The following is a 9,553-nucleotide window of genomic DNA, read 5'->3' on the forward strand; positions in this document are numbered from 1 at the left end:
AAATTCCTTTACTATATAGAGACTATCCGTAAGTTCTGTGACTCTAGAGAACCCTGACTAATACAGTGGGCGTGGTCATCTATGGCAAGAGAGTGAGAAGAGACCCATAGAGGCTGGGATAAGAGCTGAGAGGGAATGAACCGGCAGGAAAGGCAAGGGTTTAAAGGAAGATGGAAGGCGAGTGCCAGAGGGGACCGGATCAGGTGGATTTAAGGGCAGTCGGAGAAGAGAAGATGAGGGTTGGGGACACCAGAAATGCCACTGTCTTTGAGATCTCACCAGGGAGTCTGTAGCTCCTGTTAGGCAGTGGCAGACACATGTCAATTAAGGCCATCAGCTCTGGGAGCTGCAAGGCAATCCTCAAGCTCCTCCCCCATCCTTCTCCTGTTCTGGATGCACACCCCACAGTCTGCCAGATCACTGGGAGGACTGGCATTGATCTCAAAGGCCCACCTCGCAGATGGCTAGGATGCCAACTGGGTATTTATGGGATGGGTGGAATGGAGCAGAGCTGTGAGGTCACGTCTGTGTGCTATCCAGAAGGTGACATAGAGGAGGGCTCCGAGTGTTGGGGTTCTGAGGTGTGCACATTCCCAGTCTGTTTCAGAGAGCACGTAGTGTGGGTATGCGGTTGACCAGCATTCAGTGCTCGCTCACCACCTAGCTCTTTCCTGTGGTCATGTGGTCTCGGGTGGATGCTGTGGTTCCTTCTCTATCGCCTCAGATTCACGTGTGCATGCATTCTCACTTTTGCTCTCTGCCTGGCTCTGTCTGCCTCTCTTTCTCTTACTGGGTAGCCAGAGAGAGTGAGCCTGGGGTTGGATGGAGGGCATCAAGGCTCCTCACAGTTATGAGTCAGGATGCTTGCGGAGGTTGGGGCCCTGTAGCTCCTTCATGCACGTGTTCATTTCTGGCTTAAAGGGTGTCTATCCACTTGCAGGAAGTGGGAGAAGCTGAGAAGGTGAAGCCAGCAAGCAATGATGTAACTTGCAGACCCCTGCTGGGCCAACTCACTTCTCTGTGCAGAAGATCATCCACTGTTCAGGGTGTATAGAGCCCCCCTCAGGGCCAAGGAGAGGCTCCAGAAAAATCACAAACACAAGAATGTGTGTGAGGTGTGTAGTGAGAACACAGTTACCCCCCACCCCCCACCCCATACACAATAGACATTCATTCACTCTTGTTAACTTACTTAACAAATTCTGGCATAATGCTTATTAAGCACCAGGCAGCATCTTAAATGTTTCACTTGAACACCATAACAGCCCTAAAAGGGTACTGGCATCACCTCCATTTTACAAATGTGCAAAGCAAGGCCGAGATGCCAAATAACTTACTCAACGACATCCAGCGAGTGAGTGGCCCTGCTGGGATTTGTGTGAGTACATTTCCCCTGGAGTAGTTCATTCATTTAGCATGTGCCTGCTAAGAGCTTTCTGTGTGGCTGGCATTGTGCCCGCAGGAAGGAGCCCAGCTTGCTCAGGGTGACAGAAGAGGGAGTTAAGACTGAAGCTGGGCCTGCAGGGGTGTGAGTTTGGGCTACTGCCACACGATGATCAAGATTAGCTCACTATTGGTTTCTTGTCCTGTGTAGGCCTGTTCCTCACAAAATATCAGCAGCACAGATGAATAAACTATTTAAGAGGGAGTGTGATCCTGGGAGTCATTCCAGACTTGGATTGAGCCTCGACTTGCCCTTCAGTCTGTGTGACTTATACAGGTGACTTTGTCTCTGTGAGGCTCAGATCCCACCTCTAAAAAAACATAGTTAGAGACTCTTTTAGTTAGGGCTTTACTGCTGTGAACAGACACCATGACCAAGGCAACACTTATAAGGACAACATTTAATTGGGGCTGCCTTACAGGTTCAGAGGTTCAGTCTGTTATCATCAAGGCAGGAACATGGCAGCGTCCAGGCAGGCATGTTCCAGGAGGAGCTGAGAGTTCTACATCTTCATCTGAAGGCTACTAGCAGAACACTGGCTTCTAGGAAGCTAGGATAAAGGACTTAAAGCCCACACCCATGGTGATACTCCTACTCCAACAAGGCCACACCTACTCCAACAGGGCCTAATACCTTCTAATAGTACCACTCCCTGAGCCAAACATATACAAATCATGACAGAGACTGTGTTTGGCTAGTTTTATGTCAACTTGACACAAGCTATAGTCATCAGAGAGGAAGCAGGCTTAGTTGAGAAAATGCCTTCATAAGATCAGGCTGTAGGCAAGCCTGTAGGGCATTTTCTGAATTAGTGATCAATGGGAGAGGGCCTGGACTATTGTGAGTGGGGCCATCCTGGACTTGTGGTCCTGGGTTCTATAAGGAAGCAGGCTGAGCAAGCCATGGGGAGCAAGCCAGTAAGGAGTACCTCCACGGCCTCTGCATCAGCTCCTCTTCCACGGCCTCTGCATCAGCTCCTACTTCAGGTTCCTGCTCTCTTTGAGTTCTGGATGAACAGTGATGTGGACTCGTGAGCCAAACCCTTTCTTTCCCAACTTGCTTCAGTCATAGTGTTTCATCATATTGATGTGGACAAGAGGTATAATTGTGGCATGCAGTTGGAGATAGGGGTTCACATCTTAGCTAGAAGCCAGAAATGTCTTTGATCCTGTCATGGCTGGAGTCAAGAAATACTGCTAGTGTGAGGGCTTTGGTGTCTGGTTTGCTTCCTAAATGACTTTAGGCTTAGGCTTCAGAGAGAGTTCTAAATAACCCTGGGTGCTCTGGATCCCACCTTTGTCCCCCCCCCCCCCCCCGGGGTGGTTGCCAATTTTTGCCCTTCCTTAGAATATAAATTACCATATGAAAAGGTGGAGGATAAGGCCCATAGGAAAAGGTACTTCCTCCCCAGCAGAAAAATAGTATCTAAGTATCTACTTCTGGTCCTGGGAGGAGACCCAAAATCCTCTGGGCTGGGCCTGACAGTCACTTGGCCAAGAGGCTGACCTCTTCAAATCCGAGTCATCTGGAGGAGATGAGGAGAGGGTATGATGAACTATCTTAACGAGCCCATATACTTTCCCTTCCCAGAAGCCCTGCCCTTGAGACAGCGGGTTACAGAGCTTCCACCAGGCACCACAGTGGAACCCTGCTATGCTTGCCCACGCGTCTGAGCCCCAACCCAATGTGTAACTTTTTCCTTTCTTAGGTACTGGCTAAAGCTGAGCATGCTGACCCAGGCATGGGGCCTTCTCACCGTTCTCTGAAGCCACCCCTTCCCTTATGCCCTGAGGCTGCTTGCTGATGCTGGGAGTAAAAGAAATGACTCCTGCCCCTCTGTCTCTGTCTCTGTCTCTGTCTCTGTCTCTGTCTCTGTCTCTGTCTTTCTCCCTCTCTCTCCTCCATCCATCTTCTCCTGGCAACTGCAGAGATTTATAACTTACCTGCCCTGTTGTTTCTCTCTTACCCTCTAATAAAACGCAAGCCTCCGTTTGAGTCTGTTTTTCACTAAGGAGACTAAGAAGCCAACAGAGGGAACCCTGGTTCCTCCCTGTAACACCGTGTCTGGTCAGTGTCTAGTTGTCCGTGTGAGCCTTGGCTACTCTGCAGATGTCCTCTCCTGCTCCAGCCCTAACAGGAGGTACCAGAGAACACAGCCTGACCCCAGGCATCCCAAACAAACCATCCCCAGTCTCTTGAGGGCAGAGAAGAACAGGTCCTGGATTCTGCAGGCTGGGCTCTCCTCAACATGGACATCTCTCCACCCAGGCCTCCTTCACCTTCCAGCTCTGGGGTGGCCTGGAGGCAAAGCCACCTAGCCTCTTAGTGCTCTTTGCTTGTTGCCTAGAGGGAAAGAGACCCCAGTTGTTGTCTGCCTCTCTTCCTTCCTCTTTTAATTTGACTTAAGTACACAACTGTGTGTGTGCATGTTGGTGTGTATACATGTGTGCATATGTTTGTGAAGCCTGAGTTTGATCCTGGCTATCATCCTCAATTGCTTTCTGCCCTATTTTTTATTTTTTATTTTTTTGAGATAGAGGCTCTTACTGAGTCTGGACCTCACAGATTAGGCTAGTGTGACTGGCCAGCAGGCACTAGGGATCCTCCTGTCTGTCTGCCAAGTGCTGGAATCATGGGCATGCACTGCAGCACCAAGCTCTTTATGTGGGTCCCAGGGAATCTGAACCCAGCTCCTCATGCTTGCAAGACAAAGGCTTTACCACGTATTGCCCAAGCCATCACCCAAGCAAACCTGGTCTTCTCCTTTTGATAGCTGTACTAGGGTTTCTTGTAGAAACACCCTGTTCCCAAATCCGTCATGCGGAAGGCCACAGTCTTAACGCTGATCAGCCAGAATAATCAGGGCATTACATCTTCCTGGTGATAGTAGTTGGCTCAGAAGTGGCTGCTGGAGCTAAGGCAGAACAATCAAAAGAGTCTCACTTCCTTGAGGCTGTTAGGAGAAAGAGGCATCCTATCCTTTAAGTAGAGCTAGGGCCTGGAGGCAGTGTGCAATTGGAGATACTCAGTCCTAGGAGAGAGGGGAATGAATAGGAATTTGGATGTAGTCATATCTATCCTCTGATTTTCAGCGTCTTTGTCAAAGTGACCGTGAATGTCTGTCTCTTGCACTGGAAACAATCCTGGCTCCTCCAGCTCCCTCACCCCCATCCATAGGTGAAAGCCCCTACGTCGAAGGGCTGCTTCGGAGATTAAGAAGATGGAGTAAGCGAGAATGTTTCCAAGCTATATATGGCTAAATGGCGCCGAGCGATTAGCAAAGCATTAAAACTGGCGCACATTCCGTACGTGGGGTGAGCCAGTCCACTTCAATCTGAAAGGCTCCAGACAGTGAACTTGTAGGGCTCTGGCCTGAGAACTGAGGAGTTGTTTGAAGTATAAATTCTTGTCCTCTAAGTTTCTAAGCCATGGTGCACAAGTTTGCCAAGGATGAGGTGCCCTGGGTCTGGGCATGGCTGCTTCTTACATGAGGTCACAGGGTACACAGGAGACACTGAATTCTGCTACGTGCTGGCAGTTGAATTGGACTTTCTCTGGACGCTCCTGGCTGTGCCTCATGGTGGTCCTGCTATTTTTGAACCTCTTCCTTTGGCTGGAAAATGTGGCTCACCTCAGAACTGCAACATCTGATTGTGTCTGTGTTCTCTAGAGGAGTCAGCCCACACCAGAAACACTCTTTTTTTTTTTTTTTTGCTTCTGACAGACATCTGATAGCTGGCTGCCCAGCTCCATTCCACACTTCTTGTCCTTCGCTTGCCTATTACAAAACTCCATTTCCCAAGCTCCTTTGCAATCTAGGGAGAGCATGTGACCCACTCTGGCAGAAGAGAAGTCGTGGGAGTCTGTGGGAGTATCTGCTCTCTCCTCAGCCTTTCCACACTTGAAGCAAGGTGCCTGGGGGTCAACACACAGATACAGCCAGCATAGGACTGACTGAAGAGCCCCTCCTCATGACATGACTGTACCCGATTGGAATTTCTACCTTGGCACTTCCAGCCATTTGAGGAAGAAAATTCCCCATCCTCTTTTTTTGATTAAATCTCCCATGTATGGTTTCTTTTTCTGTCATGTGCAAGTAAATGTAATCATGACACAGGAAGCCAGCTTGTGCCTGTCATCATTCTCCCTCAAGTTTTCTTGAGGTAGCCATAATCTAGATCCACAGTGACTGAATTGAATTCATTGTATAGTTATTACTTATAATTATGACACCAAGTACTGGTCGTTTCCCAAATGCCTCCTGGGGGCTATGAATTGGGCTAAGTTATCCCCTCACCATGGTTTTTATTGTCTTCGTTGCCCAATGAAGAAACTGGGCTCAAAGACATCAAATGGACGACTCAGAATCACACAGCTCAACTGTGCAAGCCAGGCTCTAAACCCAGGTGGGTCAGACTCTGGGGAATCTTCCCCCTTCCCCCACCCCAATCCTTATGCTCGGCAGCTCAGTTACAACAGACTTCTTTACCAAGTAGGGAGACTGAAACCCAAGAGGGAAGGTGACTTACTCAAGGTTGCACAGGGATTTCAAGGGATTTAGTTACAAGATATCAGATCTTCTGGGTTCTTCATTCCATGGGTCTTTAGGCCATGGTCAGGTTTGAAGTCTAGGCTAAGGTCTGAGGGCAGTGGGAACTATGGAAGGTTCGAAGCAGTCATAAGGTTAATTCACACATCAAAGGAAGGCTGTGGCAACATCTCTTCTTCAACTGTGATTGGGGTGGGGCAGAATGACATTTTACAATCACAGCCACCTCATGAAAAATCTGGTCTCTCTCTCTCTCTCTCTCTCTCTCTCTCTCTCTCTCTCTCTCTCACACACACACACACACACACACACACACACACACACACACACCATGGCTTCTCTGTCACAGGCAACTGAGCCCCCAGGATCCCAGGAACTGATATTTGATTCTTTGTAGATTCCTCAGATGGTAGGAGCAAGGTAAGGAGGGCACTGGTAGAAAGACCACTGGGCTGATCATGTGGTGAGCTCTGTCTAGACACTGCAGTGGAAACTTCCCAGATGAACAGGGAACTCTCCACACACCACCCGCCTGCCTGCTTATTTGCTCTACTCATCCCTGGAAGGATCTGGGTGTTTGTCTCTTGGAGACTCAGGGCTGGGAGTCCAGGTGATAGAATGTGGCAGGGTATTAAACCTGTAAGTCGAAGTCCAACAGATCAGGGCTCCCATCTCAGCTCCATCACCAGTAGCTTGCAGCTGCTGGCAGGTCAGCTCGTTTTCCTGTTCATAGGAAGAACAAGACATACCTCATGGGGTTGTTGGGATGATTCATGAAAGCCCTCAGCAACCTGCCTGTGGCTTACAAATTGCTTATGGCAGTGGCTGTAATTCCTCCTTTCCCTTCTCAACTCAGGCAAGGTCTAGAGGAATCCTTGTGCCTCTGCATCTCCTTCTGCGTCTCCCTCTGTGTCTCCCTCTGTGTCTCCTTCTGGGTCGTGGTACTTTCCTCTCAAGAGTTGTTTTGAGGATTAAGTAAGAAAGACAAACAAGTGGATTTCGTGGCTTTCAATCCTTGGCTCTCCGGTGGATTGAGTTGTGTAACTTAACCGGACACCCCCCACTACCCCTCCTCCCAACTACCCACTGCCCTGCAGGGTTTCTGTTTTCTCTTAGTGTAGACCTTGAGCAAACCACTACAGTTCTGGGCCTCAGCTTTCTTTTTCTGTAAATGGAGATGACACTATTGGATTTGTAGGGCTATTGGGAAAGGGACATGCGCGCGCGCACACACACACACACACACAATCTCAGAGATTATATATGCATAGTAGATACATAAGAAACGTTATTTTCATTATCTCCAGTACATAATGAAAAGTTGGCACTGAGCGGGTACAGAGAAGAGGAAGAAGCCAATCCTGCTCAGGTAGGGAAGGAAAAGAAGGGGCTAAACTCCTGGTGAAGGCTGGGCACCCACACGGAGTGAGTGACTCTTGCAGAAATGGAAGTAGTAACCCCATTTTTTTTGGATGGAGGAGCCTGAGGCCCACAAAAGACAGCTGAAAGGTTAAGGTTGTGGTGAGAGTGGAGAGCAACTAGGGCTTGGGACTGAGGTTTGAAGAGATTTGAGGCCGCTGACTACAGAACTTTCCTGTTCTGAGAACCAGCTGCAGAGGTGGGGTGGGTGGGGCTGGGCTCGTGCGTGATTCAGGTGAGAGTCAGCTTGGGATTTCCAAATGTTGGGTGGGGACCTCTACAGCAACATTCAGACGTGGGCTAGGTAGGCAGGAGGACATGTGACTGTTATGTGGCAGGGGGTGGGGCCCTCAGAGAGAAACCTCAGGGGGTAGGGAAGTGGGATCTTGCTTCCTTGCCTCAGAATAGCTCAGGCTCTTTGATCTGCTCTGGCTCTGTGTCCAGAGATGCCTGTGGGACTGTTGGGAATGTTGACCAGTAGGTTCAGTGGGAAACTGAGGCAGGCAATGACATTTTTGTGGTTACACCTGCAGATGCATGAACCGGCTGGCACCTTGATGAACTTGGCTCTGGTCCCCTCAGTCACATGAGTTTTTCCTATATATTATTATTTAAACACTTTTATTTTAGACTATTTTAAATTTATGTTGTATAAGTGTTTTGCTTACACACACAAATATACATAATGCACATACACACACACACATGCACCATAGGTGTGACCAGTGCCCAAAGAGGACAGAAGAGGGTGTCAGCTCCCCTGGGACCAGAGTTAGAGGCAGTTGTGAGCCACCATGTGGGTGCTGGATACCTAGCCCAGGTCTTCTGCAAGAGCAGCAGGTGCTCTCAACTGCCGGCCAGGCCATGTCTGCCAATCCTCCTGGATTATTCACACCAGTGCTCATCCTACAAAGCAACCAGCCTCTTGGGACATTTTCAGTCCCTGTGCTTGGGTTTAAGGAGGACAGAGTCACCAAAACAATGACAACTCAGGGGGGGAGGGAGGGACAACTTCTATCTAGCACCACCTTGAGGGGAGGGGAGGCACAGAACTTCTTGTAGGAGAGAAAGAAAAACGACTGTCACATGACCTGGAGCAGAACTGACAATCTCAACTACTGCAAGGTCGGCTGCCCTCTACAAGGTCCACATTCGGGACATTGGCTCTGGAACAGGAGAGCAAGGAAAGGCGACCCTGGGTTGTGAGCTTTCTAGCAGAACAAGGATGCTCCCCCAACCTGGGTATTCATCTGCATGCTGGACCCTTTCTTTGGATGGACCAAGGGTTAACTCTATGTTTTCCAGCCACTGCCTGTCCCTGAGCGTTGTCCCTAGCAGCAACCAGCATCTAATGTTCTCCACCTCTTTATCCATACTCCAGGTCAATCGGTAAAGAGCTGGCACCTCAGTCATGTTTCCCTTGTCTATTTTTTCCTTGCTCTGCCCCCTTGGTTAGGCTTGGTCCTTGGAGGCCTGTATTAACACCCTGGCTGCTCTCTTGGTCTCTAGCTTCTCCACTGTACCCATCCTTCATCAGCTGCACACTCCCATTGCATCCCTCCTTCACTGCATCTGTCTTCTGATGGCACGAAGGGCTGTAGAGCATGGTTACAGCAAGGGCTCATGCCCTCTACTGGCATGGATCCTGCCCTTGCTACCCACTCGGTCCTATTTTCCTGGTGTTGAAATGGGAAGCAGGCCCTAAGGGCTTGTCTATGGTCAGAGTGAAGAAAGGAGATTTGAACTCAATTTTCTTGGTTCCCAGGCTAAGTCTCCTCCCTCCAGGGCTACAGCTGAGCTAGTTAGCATTTGTTGCTTTCACTTCAGGACAGAGGAGTGAGCTATAGGTGTGGTGACTCCCTGGGTCCAGGCCCAGGGTGAAGGCAGGCCAGGGAGTGGAAGATGATACTCATGCCAGCTCTTCTTTTATTTGTTGGTCACCAGAAGGTCCCCTGTCCTCTGGGGAAGAGAACCTCAACTTTCCTCCCCGATCTCATTATTTTGCTGACAACCACTTGACCCACACCTTCTTGCCCAGCTGGCTGGTTACCAGAGGGGCCCTAAATCTGGGGATGTGGAGAAACCGAAGCTGGTCTCAGTATCCCAGGGCCCCAGTTCCTCCCCTGGTCTGTCCTGGCTTG

This window comes from Mus pahari, chromosome 3 (assembly GCF_900095145.1).
Source record: "Mus pahari chromosome 3, PAHARI_EIJ_v1.1, whole genome shotgun sequence".
Classification (NCBI taxonomy): Eukaryota; Metazoa; Chordata; class Mammalia; order Rodentia; family Muridae; genus Mus; species Mus pahari.